We start from the raw sequence: 20,778 nt of genomic DNA, 5'->3' as shown, positions 1-20,778 counted from the left end.
AAAATTATGTACACATAAGTGTTTTGCTTTGCTCTAGATGTAGTGATAGTGCACATAATGTATGTTAGTGAACGTTTACCTGTGTGTGTGTGTGTGTATGTGTGTGTGTGTATTCCAGTTTTTATACTTAGTATGAGGAACAGATGTCCTGAAAATGATGGACAGATAAGGAAAATCCATTTTACTACTACTCACTTTTTAAAGAGGTTAATTTAGGGTCTTGGGTTTAAGGTGAGGATTAGATTTGGGTTTAGAGTAGGATGACGATTTAATTTAAGGGGTCCTTAAAAGTTAAAATGAAGATAAGTCAAAGTTGAGGAGTGAGTCAGTGAAATATAAATAAGAGTGTGAGTGCATGATAAAGAGATACGACAGGGAACATGATGGTCTTTGCTAGGGGAGTGTGTGTATGCATGCGTCCGTCTTTGTGCGTTTTCCTGTTTTAGCCTCGCGTGGACATAAAGCGCGGCCTTACAATAGCCCATTGTCTCGTCTCCCCTCCACTCTTCCTGTCAGGTCAGAATTCACGGAAATAAGGACATAGTGCAAACAAACAGCGGCGGCTACAGCTCTCCACCCACTGTCGGGCCCTCAAGGAGGAACCCGGCTTCAGCTCGGGGGGTGAGTGGTATCGCTCCTGTCAGGAAACTAATCAGCGTCGCATCCCAGTTTGACAAATGCAAGAGAGCCTCATGTATGTGATACGTGTGAACGTGGAGTGACGGGGACTGGAGCAGGAGGTGGTGAGGGGTGGAGGGTTGAGGTTTGAAAAATGAAACCAGGAATGGAGGGGATTTCCAACAGAGGCCTTTTGGTTTACAGTATATCAAAGAGAGGGTGATTACACCTACAGTGTGTCAGTTTTCTTTGGTGGGAAAGTGGACTTCTTTTTTTTTTTTTTTTTTTTTTACATTTTTAGATTTAGTCAAACATGACCACACTCTGTTTCAGCAGCCTGGGTTTTAGATATAAATGCCCCTTTCATTTTCTTCACATGTATTTCATCAAAATCACTACACAACGAGATTTAAACTCTCTTTTAAACTGGGAATCAAACCAACTAGTGATGACACAAACCTGAACTTATAACAACATTTTTCTGGGAAGATATTTTGAATTTTGTTGTCAGGTTTCTCGATGTGAACCATCACTCTCACTTCTAATAACTACATGAACCAGAGGAGGTAATATGTCATAGTTTTAATAAACTGCTCCAAAATGCTCGTTGTGATTACAAATGTAATACTTATGGACCATGAAGGTGCAAACATGGGTAAGTCACTGAACTGGCATCAGCTCCTGAAACCCTGCCTGTGCATTTGCTGTATTTGCTAAATGACTGTTGCAAATAATAAAGGCTAAATAATATTAAACGAATAGTTCATCAAGGGGGTGGGGATTATATTATTATAGATCCGTGAGTGTGTGTATCTGTGTGTGTTTGTGGATGTGTGAAGCCAGACACCAGACATTCGATCAATAGTTCCTGCATGGTTAGAGCCGAGCATAGTGCTTTTTGGAGACTATTAGTGTCTCTGCACTTTCCTTTGATCAGTTTTGTCTATCCACTGTATTTTTGTGGATTTATGGACTGTGTGTGTGTGTGCATGTCAGGGGTTTCTGGGTTTGGATAGTTAAAAATGTTCCTCTCTTTGTTCTTTGTAGATTAAAAAAATAATTTTTAAAATCAATTTTACTGGCAAAAATAACTGAAACTGCAAGTTACAGCTGATTGATGGTATCTAAACGGGATTAACTGCCAGACACACGCTCATGCATACGTTCATAGTACACATATACAAAACATGAGCAGACATGGATACGCACACGTGCTGCCAAATCCACAGACAGACTGGAGAGTAAAGATCCGATCAGGAAACGGTCTTGATGAAAACAAGACATTTGGGATTTTTTTTCCACTAAAATAGTAAAACAGTCCCCCCTGAACACATAATTCAAGCAAAATCCTGGAGGGAGGGAGAGAGAGAGGGAGAGAGTGAGCACCTGAGTCCACTGCAGACTCCCCAGACGGACGTTTGGTTCCAGACTCCTGAAAAACACAGTAGCTGCTGTTATTGTAGGAGTCAAATTAGCGAACGGGCCACTGAAGGTTGGAGAGGCCTAATTTAAACCAGTCTGGTCACTGGGGAGCAGATCAGGCCGCTGAAACAGGATTTACTAACTGGTACTCAATCTCTGTTTTAACTTGCACCACTGCGATAAAAAGAAGATATTACTTAGACTGAGAATTTGAATTTAATTAAGTTTGGTTTTCTTTGAAAGTGAGAATTTATACTTTATAAAACAGTCTGTTGGCAGGCAGATTGTCTGCTTTAGTGTCCAAAACTCACACAAAGGACACTGGGCCACTTAAAAGCAGTGTTGGATTTTTGGGGGATTTTACTTTTTTCCTTTTTTTTTACTAGTGAGAAGAAGTCATGGCTGCCTTTTTAATGTCTCAACATGCATTTTGAAGGTATGTTGACTGGTGAGATTAGCCCATTTTAGCTTAATCCATGCACGTTTATGGGATCAAGTGGCAGCAAACATAGAAATTCCCACAAAACAGAACGATTCCTGTAAGTACGCTCATTATAACAGTACATAACTTCATAATGTTGCTGCACAATTTGGGAGAGAGACTTTTTCCAAACCATTGCTTATAATTTCAGATGGCTGTTGTTCATTACCTGAAAATATCCCTGGTCTCAAGTGGAAATACGTTACAGTTTCACAGCTGGCTCAGCAGTGATTTCTTTGAAAATTACTTTGGTAATTGGTTGAATGTCTTGGGCTTGTCCTGCTGGAAATGGTTTCAGCGTATCTGGCAGGCATTTGCACTGTGTGAAAGTAATTTCCTGGAAAGTCATCCCTACGTTCTGTCTGTGAAATATTCATCCTGTTTCACCTTACTCCCTTCAAACCTTCCTCCTCCAGTCTGCATGCTTTTCTACACGCCGGCTTCCCCTGCTCTCCTTCCTCCCTTTACCTCCTCCATCCTATGTCAACTTTTTAGATCTTAAATGGGCTTTTAGTTACTGCTGATACGCTTGCAAGCTTTCTGGTTCTGCACGGCACATATGCAGTTTACACTGATAATGCTGACAGATTTACCACTTGATATTATTTGTAATTTTGTGCTTTTGCCTCAGCACAGCACAAAGCAGCTTTTCATTTCTACACCTGTTGCTGGCAGATTTTATCAGCTGTATCTCCATTAGTTGACTAAAAATGCCGTCTTTGGCTGATGTCTTAAAGGTGCAGGACTTGGCAGAAATGGAATATAACATTCATAGATATGTTTTCATTAGTGTATAATCACCTGAAAATAAGAATCGTTGTGTTTTTGTTACCTTAGAGTGAGCCCTTTATATCTTCATAGGGAGCAGGTCCTCTTCCATGGAGCCCGCCATGTGGCATGGCCATGTTTCTACAGTAGCCCAGAACAGACAAACTAAGCACTGGCTCTAGACAGGGCCTTTCACGAGTTTCACGGTCATTTGGAAAGGGAGGGGGAGGGGAGGGCTGTTCAGTTGGTTGCAATCTGCAACCTCACTGTCATTAAATCTTACACACTGGTGCTTTAATGTCTCCAGCGGACTTGTTTTAAGACGGTAACCCTGCAAAAGAACTTAAATATGCACTTGATGGCTATATGCATTATATTGTGCTAAAAGACAGAGGCTAAAGCTACATGTCCCAGTCAAAAAGTCAACCACACTGTAATAAATTGCTGTAAAAATACAGCCAAATTTGAACAGTAAGGTTTTGTTATTTCTAAATATGGTAAAATACAGTAAATTTTGATGCTTTTTGGAGCCAAAACCAAGAACCGACATTAACAGTAGGCTACTGTAAGATTTGATGGTAAAATACAGTATTTTCATTTTTTGCCATCATGGTAACAAACCAAAAGGTCAGTAACATCTTACTCAGAAAATAGAAAAACATTTGGGCATCTGGTTGCCCAGTTAGTGACTATGTTTAATTTTTGCTAACATCACAAGTTAGTATAAGCCTAACAAGCACCTAGCAGGCACAAGAAAGCATTTTCAGGTAGGTGTTGTTGGTGCAGTTGGAAGTTTGAATTACTGGTATTTAAACAGCGTTTTCATTGCTGCTTGCAAATCTTTAGATTATTTTTGGATGACTGTTTTGTCTTGAACTACATATCAGTGAATGCTAACATTAGACCGGCCTGATCTATACCTACACCTTGTTTATTCCACATGCATTTCATAATTAATAATAGCCTAATATATAAAGCACATAACAACTGAAGTTGATTCAAATATGTAACCAAGTTGGTTGAAGATATGTTGGCTGCTGAGCCCCAAAACACAGAGTGGTCATATTTGTTATCTTAGCTCAACCCAAGTGTGTTTTTAGGCTGTAGCTAGGTTGCTGCAAAGATATTGTAGTTTGTTGCCAAGCTGTACTAAAACCTGGGACATAATAGGTGATTTCCAGCCAATATGGTTTACTCATACAAGTGTTATGTGTTGTTTTCAGGGATTTCATTCTGATTTACCCTAAGAGGAACAGAAAGCAATTCCTAAGAAGACAAACACACTCACAGTGAATCCTTCTCACCACTCTTCTCAAGAACTTGACATCACACAAAAGTATGTTAGGTTTCCTTCTTGTTTAAAATGTTTCTGTCTACCATTCAATGGTTTCATTTGTCTTTCTCTCAATCTATGTTTGATTTTCATTCTTCTTTCTTTTTCACTTTTTGAGCTGTGAGCCTGGAAGCCTTGATACCGACCTCCTGCCAATTATAACAGAGGACATTTGAAGGCATTACAAATTGTGTATCCTGCAATCTGTTTATTTGTGCTTTTATATATTTTTTTAACAGTTTGCAAAGTAGTTGCTGTTTAGACTCATTACTAAGTTTTGCTGGCAGCTCAGGATATTACAATTAACAGTTTTACATTGACCCCTTGAAAAAAGGGCATGAACCTTGAGAATTATTTTTTCAAACATACTTGAATATACTTGGTTTATAAAACTTCTGAATAAATGTTCAGTTCCATAAAGCTGTCACTTGTCTCATCCTCTTTTGTTTTAAGGATTATGCCTTTTTAAAGGTAAAACTGAGCAGATCTCATTACTGAACCATCAAGATTGAAGACACGTTGTTATTTAAAGTACATGTCTGCAATTTATTGTTGTTTTTATTAATATGAATGAGAAGAAAACTTGTTGTTTATTGTAACATTTACAGTAAGAAACTGTTCTTGTAGATTACAATAAAAATACAGTATATTGCTGCAGGTTTACATTATCAAACTGTAACCGACACATTCACACAGCAGAATACTGTAATAATTTTTACAGTAATTAACTGTTAAAGTAAATTACAGTAGCGACACTGTAAAAAAACAGATACTGGCAACTACAACTGCAACTTTACAGGGAAATGTATTATTATTATTATTATTATTTATTATTATTTATTATTATTATTATTATTATTATTATTATTATTATTATTATTATTATTATTATTATTATTATTATTATTGTATTCCAGTGTAAAGCTACTTTAGTTAGCCCTAGTATGATAAGGCAAGATGTAGCTGTTAAGATAATTTTCATGCTAGCATAACCCGTTTCAACTGTTTAGCTTATACATGTGGAAAATTAAATGTTAGATTTATGCTTCATTGTTTGTATTTTCAGTCAAATAGTTTATTATCTTTAAATAAAGAGAAAAGTATTTTAGGTTGAGGACTAACCAATGTTGGTAATACGTTTGTTTGAGTTTTCTGGAGTGTAAAGATCCCCAAATCCAATAAAAAGCAGAACAGTTACAGTTGCTATGCTTTAATCGGCCAGTCATTGTTTAGAGGAGGGAGTTTTGTGAATGGTCAATTCCCTTTTCCTCTGCTGTCTGCGTATTTCATAAGTAGCTTCCCATGACAAACAGTTTTGCTATCATTGCTCAAGGTTTAGAAGGAAAAACCCTCCTAGTTCTTGATTCAAAGACTGTGATTCACGCCAACAGATGCATCACACAGCAACATTTACATACACACTCCAGCTGACAAAATTCATGGTTGAATCTTCTCTCTTCCAGACGCCACTTGGAAGGAACCCACCGAGGCAACAAGCCACAGACAAATTGGTTGAGGCCAGAGAAGTAGCTCCGACACTCTCAGACACAAAGTAAATCACAGTGAGCGGTTAACAAGCATGGCAGATGCCACCGTTTGTCATCACACACTTACTTATGAGGCAAAACGCAGGTTTGGTGGTGGTAGGGGGGGGTTGATTTTTTTGAGTCAGACATAAACATACAAATGTACCGCACCATCACTGCTGCCGCCGGTGGCCACTGAGAAAATAGTTGACATTAAAAACAATCAGAGGGTTTGGCACATGAAGGAAAAGGCCTCAAAGGCTGCAGTCCCTCCTCCGTCCTCCCTCTTTACTGCCCCGTCATCTGGTCCAGTAACCCCCTCCTCCTCTTCTTCCTCTTCCCCATCAGTCTTTGTGTTTTCCCTCTAGTTAGATAAAATTATTACCCCTTCATCATGCTCGGCAAAGCAAAACAGCGATCTGTATCTGCATATAGGAATGGTGGCCCAGTCTAAACACAGGCTCTTTGTCCTTGTGCATATGCATGCGTGTGTATGTGTTTGACTGTATGTGAGTGTGTGTGTTTGCGTGTGTGCGCTGGGATATAAAAAGAGGCAAATCTCAGCATGTGTCACCAGCAGGTTTCACACAACAGTGAGTGTGTATTTTCACGGGGGAAAAAGGAATGTATCTTTGTATATTTGTGCGTCAGTGTACATTGACTATGTGTCTGTGAGTGTATGTGTTTGTGTTTCCACTGATACAAAAATGTGGATATATATATATATGTACACACACACACAGACACACATGCACACATAGTGACAGAGAAATTGGAGAAAATAAGATAAACGCTGGGCTCAAAAAGACAAAGGAATAATGTAATTTGTGGTAACAAATGTTGAATTTACAATGATTATGAAGCCAGACAAACATGCAACGCAACAATGCAATGAAGTCTGCAGACCACACAAGGGAAAAAGTGTGTCAACCTAAAGGCATCAGAGTACTGGATGTCTTATGTTTTATCTCACCACAGAACACCACATTCTGGCTCCCATCACACACACACACACAAACACTTTACACGCATCCTTGTCATCAGAGAAATATCCTCTTCAGGTCATTACTCTGAAAAAGCTTTTCTAAACAGGTCACCGATAAGCAAATGCCAAATTGCGAGTGTTTTGCCACAGAATCACTGAAGTGTGTGTTTTTCTCTCAAAGGGACTCAACACAGGCTGCCCAGAGGCATGAGAACTGGTGTTAAGTTCTCCCCTCGTGTGTTAATCAGAGAAGAGTGATGAAAGTTCCGGACAGAAAATAAATCAGCGTCTAACAAACATGAAGGGAATTTGAAGACTCTATATGGTCAGACTGGTTGGAAACAAGGTCAAACATAAAGGTGGAGGGGCGTCGAAACTCACAAATCTGGGAAGTTTCTTAACGGACCAGTGAGAGATGTTCAAGTCGTGAGAGAGTTGAAAGAAGAAAAAAAAAGAGCAGCTTAGACCAAGAAAAATGAAAAACAGAGGGAGAGATTGTGAAAAAGCACTAAATTTGTAATCTTGCCTCCCTTCTGGGACTTAGCTCTGAACAGCATCCAAAAACTTGTGAGCTTTTTTGAACAAATAGCTGACATGCCTCAGAACAGAGGTTGTTTATCTTGGGATGGAGTGAAGGGGAGCGAAGAGAGGGATGCAAGGAAAGCCTGGGAGAGAGAGGAGGGAAAAACAGGAACAGAGAGATAGACAGACGGATTTGAGATTGTGCAAAAGAAATAAAAAGGGAGGCAGAAGAGAGATGAGATGCTTGGGAAACCGGTCTATAAAAAAACAAATGACAGTTTCGGCAGATGTACAGAAATAATATTTTACTTCTCAAACTCACAGCAAGAAAGACATGAGCAGCCTCAAAACTCAAGACAACCAGGGAGTCCAAACACAGATTTAATGTAAGAATAAATTCACTGGACTGTGAAGACAAAGCAAGTCAAACATGAGTCACAAAGTGGTTTAGAAAGATATGAGAGGAATGGACAACTGTGGGGTCTGCAGGAGAAATACGTGACAGGAGAGGCTGGGAACATTAAAGACATAAAAACTTTATTTACACAAGTTAAAGTGTTAACGTGTAATAAGTTGCAGACAAAAAAGCTGACCAAATGCAGACGACATATCAACTTAATGCAGATAACATATCGACCAAGATAGCAGCAGTCCAAAACCACAAAAAGGAAACATTGAATACTTTGTCCATCAGACGAGCTTTCATCAAAGCAGCACAGGGGTGGTATGGGCCTCTTAAAGTGATTAGTCAATCATCTCCACGTGTGTGGGGAAGGTACTGACTAACAAAAACCAATTACATGTAACAATTTTCAACAAATGAGTCATGACAAGCTGAAAAAATATACATCACTCTAACAACAGGACTGTGCACTACATAAAAACTTCAAATAACTACCTATTACAAAAAGAACTTTAAAAGCAGCCATTAAAGATTGCTGTGATGAATCAGGCATCCAGACATTTTCAGAGTACAAGGTTAGACTGAGTTTATCATTGAACCAAGGCTAACAAACACAAGATAGGAAAACAGGGTGTATTTTATCTCTTTGACAAACCAGAAGTTGGAACTTTAAATCTACAAAAAAAAGAAGTAAACAGAAAAGGTTTTAGTTTTAGATAGCTTAAAGCTGTAGTAGAACAAAGAACTCCCACGCACTGTCTTCTTCACTTGCAATTAGGGAAGATTTTTTGGGAACACTGTTTTGGTACACAGGCCTTCATCAGGTTACCATAACCAGACCTTCTGGGTACTGAAAAATTCCCAATAAATCTTCTCTAATTGCAAGTGAAGAAGACATTGTGCAGGAGTTTTTGTTCTACTATAGTCGGCCCATGGTCTTCTCCGACGAATCTACAGGTTTGCAAAAGTTCTTCTCCTAGAAAGCTTTAAGCTGCATTAGCTGATTTTTTTTGGCCACTTGGATGCAGTCCAGCAAGCTGTAAACACAACACTGACATACTGTTGTTGTATAAAATTGTTATGGCTAAAGTGTTAGCAAACAGTCAGCTCATTTACACACCCCACAGACACGGAACAATATTAGTAGTCATTTGGAGTCATTTCTGGCCACCTGACAAATGTAAGCCCAATATTCACTGTGCTTTTAGCTGTTGTTTTTCTCAGTCAACTCCTGTTGGTTATTTTTTAGCAAACATCACTCAAACAGGAAGCCAATAGTACATTTGTTGGGGACTATTTTCAGCTGCGGATTAATACACATTCTCTACATATACATATTTCTCTAGTGAACAATTACAGCAGCAGGATAATAAACTACAGTGTCACTGTTCATGGTAAAGAAGGAATATGTGACTCACTGCAAAGTTGTGGCTCGTGGATGAGTTTTAAATAGTTTAAGGACAACAATGTTGGTTGGAGGAATCAGATGAGGTTTTGGCTTTTAGGATGAGTTAATTGTTGTTTTTGATCTATTTACAGAATTTGTTGGCTAAAAATACAGAATATTGTCAGACTTATTTTTAACTAGACAAACACACTGATTCTTGTTTTTTTTGTTAGCTGTTTGCATGCTTTGGTGTTTGCTAGCAGTTATCATGTGCAATGTTTTAGTGAAAAATGTGAACAAGTCCAAAAATCTCACTGGAAACCTTGAATTAATTTCAACTTTAAAGAAAAAAATCTGAGCTAAAAAAGGCCGCAAATCTGATCAACAAACATCCAAAATGAAGGTTACCTAGTGAATCTGTGAATCCTGGATGTTGGCTCTGTTTAGTGAGTGTCTGTTGGAGCTGGAGTGAAGGTGAAGCAGCAGTGCCAGCACTTCATAGCCGAGAGGTGTGGGCAAGGGTGGCAGCAGGAGACAGGACAGACCAAATACAGACATGCTGTTTGACACACACAGGCATGGTATGCACACACACAATAATCCTCACATGCCCTCTTGTAGTGTATATACTGATTAGAGGTGTGTATTTAACAGTGTCTGTGCTTAAAGGACATTCAGCTCCTTTGTCACTAAACAAACTGTGAATCACCGACACTCCACTGATAACATGATTAAAAGCTGAATAAGTCAAACTGAACACATCTGAAGGCACATTCCTCGAAAAAGTGGATCCTGATTGGCTGACAAATCGACGTGATATCCCAACAAATGCATGCCAGCACACTGGACCAATCAGCAACAAGTAACAAAATGTGTCACTTGTTTTGGTCCAATTATTGTCATTTTGAAAAAAGGTGAAATGGACCTTCAACAACATGTATAATTCCCCGAAGGTTTCATCCAATAAGTGTGAGATATTGTTTAGGAGGGAAAGACAAATGGACAATTTGGAGACAAAGCTGACTGCAGCAAAGTGTCCTGATTGGGTAAACTTCAGTAATTTGTTAGTGACAGGAGCCAATCAGGAAGAAGTCCACCAGTCTGAAGCTAAAAAAAGCCTTTCTGGTTAAAAACTTGAGCAACATGTGTAAACAGAGTACAACTTTCCGAAATGAGGAAGGGTGTTGTCTGAAGCAGTGAATGATGGTGGCTTTCCAGATTGTGTGTGATTGTGTTTACTTCCGTCTGCCTACGTGTGAGCTTGTGTGTGTGTGTGTATGTGTGTGTGTGGTACCAGGGTTGTGCAGGGAAGTGCTGTTGCTCACTAAGAAGTGACATGTGGCTGTGGTGTCATCGGTCCTGCTGCATGCTGGCAGACTTACAGGCCACCTCGGAGCTTTAACGACCGACGGGCCTGTTACGAGCCTTTGAGGACGGGGTGAGGATGCTTCTGTTCCTGTTGATAAGGCTCTGTTTCCTGTTGGACAGGTCAGTGTGGGACCACTGACATGTGCACTTTATGGGGGGCTACACCTCTGACGCCTGTTGTTCTCTGAGTGCTGGATGAAGTTGTGCAGCAGTCAGTCGTTGAACGGTTTGTTTAACTTAAATTTAAAGCTGAACCTGCTGAGATTTTACGTAAAACTCCACCTGCCTTATAAGCATAAAACCCTATAAAAATGGGTCTTCAAGAGAAACTACATAGCCAGAAGCACCCCATTCCCTCTTTTGGAAACACTGTTTATTCATTCTAGCAAGTAGAATTTTTATGTAATGTATGGGCACTTCTTAAAATTTAAGAGTAAAATACAAACCATTTCATAATCAGCAGTTAGAGATGGATTTTTCCACTGACTCACTAGACTCTTCATTGGTATCCTTTAGTTGAATCATAACAAACATAAGAAGACTGTGTGCAGCGTACATGACGTCAACCTCCAGGATTTCCAGGGATTCCAGTTCAGTTTTTCAAACAGTTACTAATTGCCACATTGCCAGTCTGAGCTCACAGCAGGCAAAACTATTACTACTAAACTACTATACAATGTAGTTGTAATCTCAATTGTGAGGAAAAGATGCTTTTAAATTGAGTTTGAATCACAATAACACATCAGAAACCACATCTTTCATGTACTGGTAAGTACTGTATCAACATTTAGGGCACATAAAGCTAAAAAACAATGTTAAATTGTAATTTATATTTAATAGCAGTAAGACTGAAGACACTGTTTGATATTTTTGGAAATAACTGTCACTTTCTTAGACAAGAAAGATGAGAACTCCAGCAACATTAGTAGTATGAAGAAAAACTTTATTAGTTGACCGATGTGTTTCGGCTTGTGGCCTTCATCAGGGTCATCCCATCTTTCTAGACTTCTTTCCCTTCTCCGTGTACCTTGGAAGTAAGTGAAGAGACTCTCACTCTGCATCTACTACTTTCTTGAACAAGAACAAGAGTTAGACGAGAACATTGATACCACTTTCATATCTGTCCTTTGAATAATAAAGTGCTTACTAAGTGCTTAATGGTAAAACAAACAAAGTAAACAGTAAGAATACTAAAATAATGAGATTACAAGAAGAATTTAGAAGTATACCACATAATAAAACAGTAAACCAATGAGGAACATACAAAAAATTATTATTATTAATTGCACACTGCATATACTGTTTACTCCATGTCAATATTGTGTACATTTAATTTCATTCTTTTCAATTTTGAATTTAAACCTGTAGCAGCTCTACTCACGCAGAATATATTTTACATATTTTTATTGTAAATTTCTTTTTTGTATGTATTAATTAGTACAACTTAATGTTGTGTATATTTTTGACTGTTATGCACCACAACACCAATGCAAATTCCTTGTACCTTTCCTTGAAGTTACAGCCAGGAGACAGTTAGCTTAGCTTACCATGAAGACTGGAAACAGCTAATCTGGGTCTGTCCAAAGATGGAAAAATCGCCTACTGACATTTTAAAGAAATATTCCAATGCATATTCTCCCCTTAAACCAGAACTTATCATTTTTACAGAGCAGTTTTTTTTCACAGATTAAACAAACAAAATATAATGTGTCAGGAAGTGAGCTTTAGAGGTGCTCCCTGACAAACATTTTATCTATTCATAGAGCTAGCTGTTTCCCCCGCTTCCAGTCTTTATGCTAAGCTAAGCTAACCCTCTCCTGGCTGTAGCTTCATATTAAATGAAGGATACAGAAATGAGAGCAGTATCAATATTCTCAAAAAATACTTGGGTATTTCCCCAAAAATACCATACTATTCCTGTAATAATAACGGCTCAAATTACCATGAACAGGTGGTTGGTAGACTTAGAAGTTACAGTTTCATTTAGGTTAAGTATGGAAAACATAAAAAAAACCCAAAATATGAATTGAGTCACATCAAACTATGTTAAGGGAACTGAATCATCATGATACAATTACATAATTATGTGTTTCCCTCCCTAAAAGTCAGCAGATAGCTTCTCAGCTGATAAGGTCTGATGATTGGGCCTGGTCTCTTTTCAACAGACATAAGTCTTTATGTTGAGTTTATCCAACAGGATGAAATACTTTTTTATTTTATTACTTTATTTGTCAGGGACAACACAAAAAAAACATTGTAACAGGTAATAATAACATAATACAGATGTGTTGTCTAGGGTTTCTAGCCAAGGCTAATTTGTGACCTCTGTCCCTGGTTAGACTTTTCTACTTAAAAATGGTCATAACGTATCATCATTACCAAAAGTACATTAGTTAAATTGAGCACATAATAACTAATGTACTTTTGGTAATGATTATATGTTTTAAACTTTTAAAAGCCTAACCAGGGACAGGGGTTGCCTTGACTAGAAATCCTATATTCAGCACATCTGTATCATGTTACTGTAACCCTTTACAATGTTCTTTTGTAACAGACTCCACATAAACTCCCACCAATAACAATTTATTTATTGCAACCTATTAAAAATGCAGCTTATCTCACCTCAGAAGGTCTTACAGCGCCCTCTAGTTTACGCCATTGTCACTCCTGTGTTTACTTATCGCTTCAAATCGTGTTGACAAGTCAATTGACATGTTGTAGAAAGACATGAAATTAAAGTGTTATTAACCATGGAGCAGTGCGGGAGCCCCCTCTGACAGTCTCATTGGTATTTGATCCACGGCCCGCCCCCTCCCCTCCCTCCTCCGCGCGGCGCCGCTCCGCACACCCGGCGCACCAGCGGGACAGTCCGGCTGCACCACCGGCTCCCTCCGACCCGACGAACTTCAAATATATATTTCTGTTGGAAAGATAATTAAACCGGAGTCAACTCCTCTCCATTTCCTCGTGTCGCAGTTTCCTGAGGTGAGTCTTTGTTTTAAATATTCCTGTAATATTCACCATAAAGAGTGCAGAGCCTATTATTCTCACTGGTAAGTTAATGGAGACTTTATCGCAGTTTCTATAATAATCATACAGAGACTTTGAGTGTGTTTGTTTTCTGTAGAGACTAAAACTTGTTTATTCGTGTAATTTTAACACTATGGGGATTTATAGCCTTTATCCTGCACCGTTTGTATAATACTCATATAATAATCTTTGTAAAAGATTCACATAAATGCCCCTTGTGTTGTTATAATATGTGTATTGTATCCTTTCACTACCACTACTTTTGCTATTGTTCAGTGAGAATAACTGGGAAATGCCTGTTGATGTCAAAGTTGCATTACAGTAGGATTAATCATCAGTAATGACGTTTTTTCTTCTTTTCAAATGAAACGTTTAATCATCAGGTCAATTGTCAGGAAAAAAGACTCCTGCTGACCAGAGAAAGAAAGTAAACACATTAGATTTCAGATAAGGCAACACAATAAGACTTGTAAAAATATTAACTGTAAGCTGTTACCACACATGGTGGTAATGGTCATATTGTGTAAGTCGTTTCAGTTGTTGTGAGAGTCTTTTCTCAGATCTCTGACATGAAACTCAATCTGCTCCGCAACATATTTATACTCAGCAACAGCAGCAGCAGCAGCAGCAGCAGCAGTATATCATTACTATTTCCCCACTGCAACCTTGGTCAGAATAAACTCTGTCAGTGCTTTGATTTTTATCACCCTGCCTTATAATTACAGCAGTAACATGACATAACCTATCAATTTTCATACATGTCACTGAAATGACTACGATGTACGATAGATTCAGTGGAGCTCGACATGGTGAAGTTGAAGTCAGTGGCCTTGAAGTGTTTTAATTATGGAGACAAACAGGCAGAAGGGTGTTGGACTCATTACACGTTGGGGGCAGTGACCTTCTGACCCCTGAAACCTGCCAACATGCCACAAGGGAGGCCACCGTGTGAAATACCACACACACACACACACACACACATACACACACAAACACACGCTCACATGGATAGGAGAGCTTGTTGGCTCGCTCAAACCTGCCAATAAACAAACACGCACACTGGTGATCAATAAAAAGCCAGCCTGCTTTAGTGATTATAACATAAAATCCAATAAACAACATGCATTGATGAGCTTCTTTACTGTGGATCTATACAGTGTGTGACTTTTTCATGTTTATTTGGCTCTGCAGTTCCCCCTGTCCGTTTCCCCAGAGCAGGCGTACAGTATATCCTTCTTGAGTGCATGCTTTGATATTTCCATGTCTCACTCGTGTATACACTCAGCTCAGCCAGCAGCAGATGATTAACATATGCATGTAATATGTTTCCAGTACATTCCCTCATAACTTACACTAATGGCACAGTACAAAGCACTTGATTAAGTAAACGAGTGCAGACATCGCCTGTACTTCTTCTTCTTTATTCCTTGTCTTCATTTTTTTTTTTTTTTTTACCTGAGTTCTACATTCCTCTGAGGGGGACCCTCTATGACCTTTAGGTGTCATTGACGCAACCAACCAGGAAAGGGTCAGGAGCAGAGGTGCGAACTCTGAATCCGACTGCTTTATTTGTTTTCACTCCAAGGGTTCCCTGGCTTTTTTTGTGGTCTTTTTTTGGCCACACATGGTGACATTAGGAAAATTGCTCCATCATGGTCTGTCGTCACCAAATGGTCACAACTCACTCTTCTGCCAACATGATCCAACACCTCGTTAAACTCATCAACAGCGCTGTCACGCACCCCATCTGATTGGTTGCTGCTGTGTGGAGGGAACAAACGCACTGCTCTGGACAACAAATGTTGTGAACAAACCTTACATGCGGTTCTCATAGTTTTATAAACGACTCGATATGCAACAAGTCACTTCAGATATTTGCAGAAACAGATTTTTTTTGGACTTTGTAGGTTAAAAAAAGAGCTGCTGACCAAGCCACTATGATTTTTCAGTTTGAAAAGCACTGGTAAGCTCGTGTCTGTTTGTTGATTGGCTGCTGCCCAAAATTTGACTGCATGTGAACTTTTCAGATGACAATCGATGTGGACAATTGCAAAGTTTTGCCAGCTCTGGCTAGCCTCCACACTCTCGCCACTGTCCCTGAAACTCCTGGCTGTTGTGATATTCTGTATTCTTTGAGTGTATGTGATGAGAACATAGACAACAAAATTATACAAATGCACCGTTGCTGTTGAGTGACCGCAAGCAAGTAGCATTATTAAGTAAAATACAGTAAGAAGAGGTCTAACTTTTTAGATTCAGCCTAGAGTGCTTAAGTGAAATATACACCAGGGGACACGTTGATGATTTGGTGTACATTTTGGGAAATACGCTTATTTGCTCTCTGCTGGGGAGTTAGATGAGAAAATCGATACCACTTTCATATGTTTGTCTTAAATATGAAGTTACCGCCAGAAGTCTGTTAGCTTGGCTAAGCATAAAGACTTGAAATTAAGGGAAACAGCTAGCCTGGATCTGTCCAAAGGTAATAAAATCCATGTACCGGCATCTCTAAAGCTCACTAATTAACACATCATATCTTGTTTGTTTAATCTGTACAAAAACAAATATGTGAAGACATTAATTCACCATTTTACGAGGGTTATGTGTGGGATGGGGCTGCTCCCAGCCAAGAGTTAGTCATATCTAACCCATCTAACTCTCTGGGAAAAAGTGAATGGGTTTTCTTCCAAAACTGTTGCACCATTTCCGACAATAATTGATGACAATTAATGATTTTATCGGCAAATATCAGGAGAGGTATTTATTTATTTATATATTTATTTATTTTTAAATCAGATAACAATATTGGCCAATACTTACTTTTTAACATTAACACAAACATTTTTGATAAGGATTCCTGACATTTGGTTATTAATGCTGTAAGTTGTGACTAAGATATGAACTACATATGATATAGATATGAACATTTTAAAGTTGAAAATTAAAATTGTCTCTCCTCTATGTTCAACAAACTAATAATAACGCTTCTAAATTACCTCAAAAATATCTTCAACTCATTATCGTGCCAGTGTATCAGCCTGGATGTAGTGTCTATAATGCTCTCATCAGGTAAATTGACCATGTAAGTGTAAAACATACTTTAAGGACCTGTAACATGGAAAATATCAAATGAATAGAGTGTGTGTGTGTGTGTTTGAGAGAGAGAAGAAGAAAGGAAGAGGAAAAGAAGCAAGTTTATTTATGAGTGTAGATTAGGTATAAACACAAAGAGAGAAGCAACAAAGAGTGCAAATTGGGACTGCCAGCTTCAGCAGATGCAGGAAGCAGAGAGCCTCAGAGAGTATGGATATTTGTTGAAGCATGAAAATGTTTTCTTGGCTGAAGAGGAAGTGTAGCCGTGTTTTGCTTGGATTCAGACTGAGCAAGGATGGTGAAAATAGGAACGTAATTGAAAGTCAAAGGGTGAGTCTAAAAAATGTGGCCTTATCTTGTATGTTTGTTCACCTGGTTAGTGGGGTTAGTGACTGAAGGACATGAGAAGAGAGAGGGAGAGAGAGAAGGGAGGGAAAGGCCCAAGATAAAAGTCAAAGTCCAACAGTGATTTTACTCAAGTGGACCTATAGCAGAGTAAACATTTTTGAGATACAGTCAACACAAATAACAATTTTGTTTGCACATGTGGCCCCAACAGCTGCTTTCAGCTTTCCTGAGCCTGTCAAGACACTTAAAAGGAAGCAAAAACAGAAATGAAGAGGAAAGAGGAGAGAAAATGAGAAGAAAAATCGGAATGGAGAAAGAGGAATGGCAAAAAAAGAGAGGAGCAGAGGGAAGACTGAGGAAAAAGGGAGAAGAATGGGTGAAAAGTGAAGGAAAAAGAAGGAAAGAAAGAGAGGACAAAGAGAAGAAAAGTAATGTTCAGAGGCAAGAATGGAAAAAGGAGCGAAAGAATTGAGAGAAGCAGAAAGAGAAAAAAGTGAGGAAAGAGGAGGAGAGAGAACGAAAGAAGAAGTAGAGATTCAGACCCAAACGTGGTTTCAATCAGCACTGAGGTTGAGAAGGATGTTTGATGGTCGTAATCGAGAGAAAGACTCCAACGACCGATGCTCTGCTCAGGAATGTGTTCGCATACACACACAACACACACACACGGCTCCTATTAGACTGTGGTTACTCTGGTTTATATCCAGCAAGGCCACCTCAAGCAAGTACTGTACACAGTGACATGGAAATATTTTATTGAGCCAGTCTGTGATGTATGAATGCTCCGAAATCCCTTGAACGGTGACTTGCCCAAAGAAAGCAACGCAAAGCTGCAGCGAAAAGCTGAACTAAGCCAAACGTTTTTTGTTAAAAATGCCATGCAGTGGTTCATAAAAGCATCTATCTCACCAATCAAGAGGAATTTGACTGTTAAAAAAAGTCACAATCTGGCTCTGGGAGTTTGTGCCGCTTTGAGCTAAATGCTAACGTTGTGATAAACATGAAGTGTAGTTGAGGCTAATGGGAATTACATTAGTTTTGCAGGTATTTTAAACCAAAGTTTGGGACAATTACAATTTTTGACGTAATGATGGCAATAAATGAAACTTTATGGGATCACCAGTTATTACAATTTACCCTGAGGGCGACATGAATGTCTGCCAAATTTCACATCGATCCATCCAATGGTTGTTGAGATATTTCAATCAAAACCACAAGTGCAGGCCTCATGATGGCACTATGAAAAGTCACAGGATCACCAAAGTCACTAAGATACATCATCTGGGAACCATGAATGTCTGCAAAAAATCTTTCACCAATCTATCGAGTAGCTGTAGAGATATCTTACTAGATGTAGAAATCTTTGTCCTGTTGGTGGCGCTGGAGGAAAAGTCAAATTTGATGACAATCCATCTGACAGTTGTTGAGATATTTCAGTTTGTACCAAAGTGGTGGACTAAATGACCGACATAAATGGTACAAAAACAACAAAAGTCATAAATTATAAGGAAAAGAAACAATGAATAAGGTGTCAGTGAAGCTAATATCAAAGATGCTGTTGATCAATCTATGATTAAATGTTCCTAATATGCATTTTTCTCTGATCGGATCCATTCACTGGGACCTTTCTGGGTCTTCTATGTCTGAGCCTGCATAACCCCTCCTCAGCCTGTATTTTTTCTTTTCTCCTCTCACATGTCCTTCCATCATTCGTCCCTCCTCCCCTCACATCTTGTTCCTCTCGCTTCCTCTCCTCATCTGACCTTTTCTCTTCTCTTCTCTTATTTCTCTACATCCATTCCTTTCACCCTTATTTCTTCCCCAATTTGCCATCATCCCCCTTCACTCCTATTTGTAAAAATGAAACTTAACTTTTTTCATCACTTCTCACTCTGCCTTGCTTCAGTTTAAATCGACTCTATCCCTTCTACAAACTCATTTTCTGTTTTACTCCCTCTCTTTTTGGCAGGAATCAGTTTGACTGAACCACTGGTCCAGCCCACCAGAGCTGGAGCAGCCAAGCCTTGCTCCAGAAGAGAAGCACCCAACCGGGGGTAACAGAGACGATGAAGGATTAGGGGATAATCCAGGGTACGTCCATGTCCCCCCTGTTGAGAGGTCCCCCTATTCTTTTCCAATGTCCAAAGCGCGGGCAGGCAGGCTGCTACTGGGATTATAGCATTAAACTTATTACTTTTTAAAGACTCTGTTTTTCTGGCTTCTGTATTTGTGTGACTCTGAGAACTCAGGAGCAAGTGCAAAGAAGGTCTACAGAGGAGGGAAAGAGAGTTCAGTTGGATAGGAGTCTATGTGCAGATAAAATGAGCTTTGCCCGGAGGGTCCAAACACATAAGAGGAGTCGGAGGGAGCGACCCCCTCTGAGCTGTGGTCAAAGGTCTTTAACAGGATTACAGGCAGAGACAAAACACCAGAGCTTTCCGTAAGCACACAGTCAGAGTAATTAATGGCCCCATGTGCATTCCTGTAATCCTTTAGGTTATCAATTAAACTGCGGTTTTTCTTTTTTAACCTTGATATAGCAAGACAAACCTTTTCCCTTGTTGGGAAAAGCATAACCGCCTTTGTGTCTGCGGCTGCAGTCGCTGGGGAGTTGTTTTAACCAGAGAGGTGGCCTGTCACTTCAATGTCGTTCATGGGAACGTGCATAAGGCCCCTAAAGGCACTCGCCATCTCAGATTCGACATCACACCTCGGTATACTGTTCCCTCGCGTCCCTTTGTGAGCCTCGATATGGCTCTGCTCAGCGCTGGTATGTGGCGCGTTTCCTCTCCGTTCCCAGATGCCCCTCTTAAAACGCCAGCCAGGGGAAGTGGAGCGGAGGGCCTGGGACTGCGGTCAGCAGCAAATTAGAAGGGCTGCCTTGGACCTGACGCAATCCCCATCTCATGAACCATAGCAGGTCATTAATGAAGCCAGACGGGGTTGTGCATGCGTGGGAGGCCTGCCGACATTTAGCTGCTGCAGTGGAAAGCTTTTAAAGAGAACCAGAGGTCCTTGTCAAGGCTGCCTTATGCTATCAAAATATTTTAGAATTGGATATCCATTACTCTGCTGGCAAAGAACAACATGTGAGAAAAGGCCAATTTTTTGTCTGGCTTCATTGCAGACTTACAGACTTACAGAGTTAGAGCTCAGAAACTGACAAAAGGCAGTAAAAGGCCATCAGACAAGTCAAAAAATATAATGGAATACATGAATTCATGATACAATTAGTTAAACAAATAGGTGTAATCAGTTGTCAAAAGAATTATAAAGCTTTATACTTTCCTTTTAACCTTTAATCAGTTGGTGAAAAGCCTTAATGATGCAGCTAATGTAAGATAATGTTATGGAGACAGAAGTATGCTATCTGAGAATTTCTAATTAGCGTTAGCTAGCTTTGTTAGCATTTGTTTGGCAGCTAAAATTCTTTTGCTGCTGTTTTAATAGTGTATACAGTAACGATACAGCAGTATGCGGTGTATGACTGCTTC

General features: G+C 39.4%; 1 protein-coding gene across 1 annotated transcript in view; it reads left to right on the top strand.

Moving 5' to 3' along the window:
* The first annotated feature begins 13,677 nt into the window (after positions 1–13,677).
* cdc42ep1a (CDC42 effector protein (Rho GTPase binding) 1a) overlaps positions 13,678–20,778 on the top strand; it is a 13,870-nt gene continuing 6,769 nt past the window's right edge. The window contains exons 1-2 of the mRNA XM_044338006.1: positions 13,678–13,798; positions 19,254–19,375. The gene's annotated coding sequence lies outside the window, so the exon portion shown is untranslated. The remainder of the gene's footprint in view (positions 13,799–19,253; positions 19,376–20,778) is intronic.

This window comes from Thunnus albacares, chromosome 20 (genome assembly GCF_914725855.1).
Source record: "Thunnus albacares chromosome 20, fThuAlb1.1, whole genome shotgun sequence".
NCBI classification, from domain to species: domain Eukaryota; kingdom Metazoa; phylum Chordata; class Actinopteri; order Scombriformes; family Scombridae; genus Thunnus; species Thunnus albacares.
The sequence above is the reverse complement of the archived record's forward strand: the minus strand, read 5'-3'. Positions and strand labels throughout refer to the sequence as shown.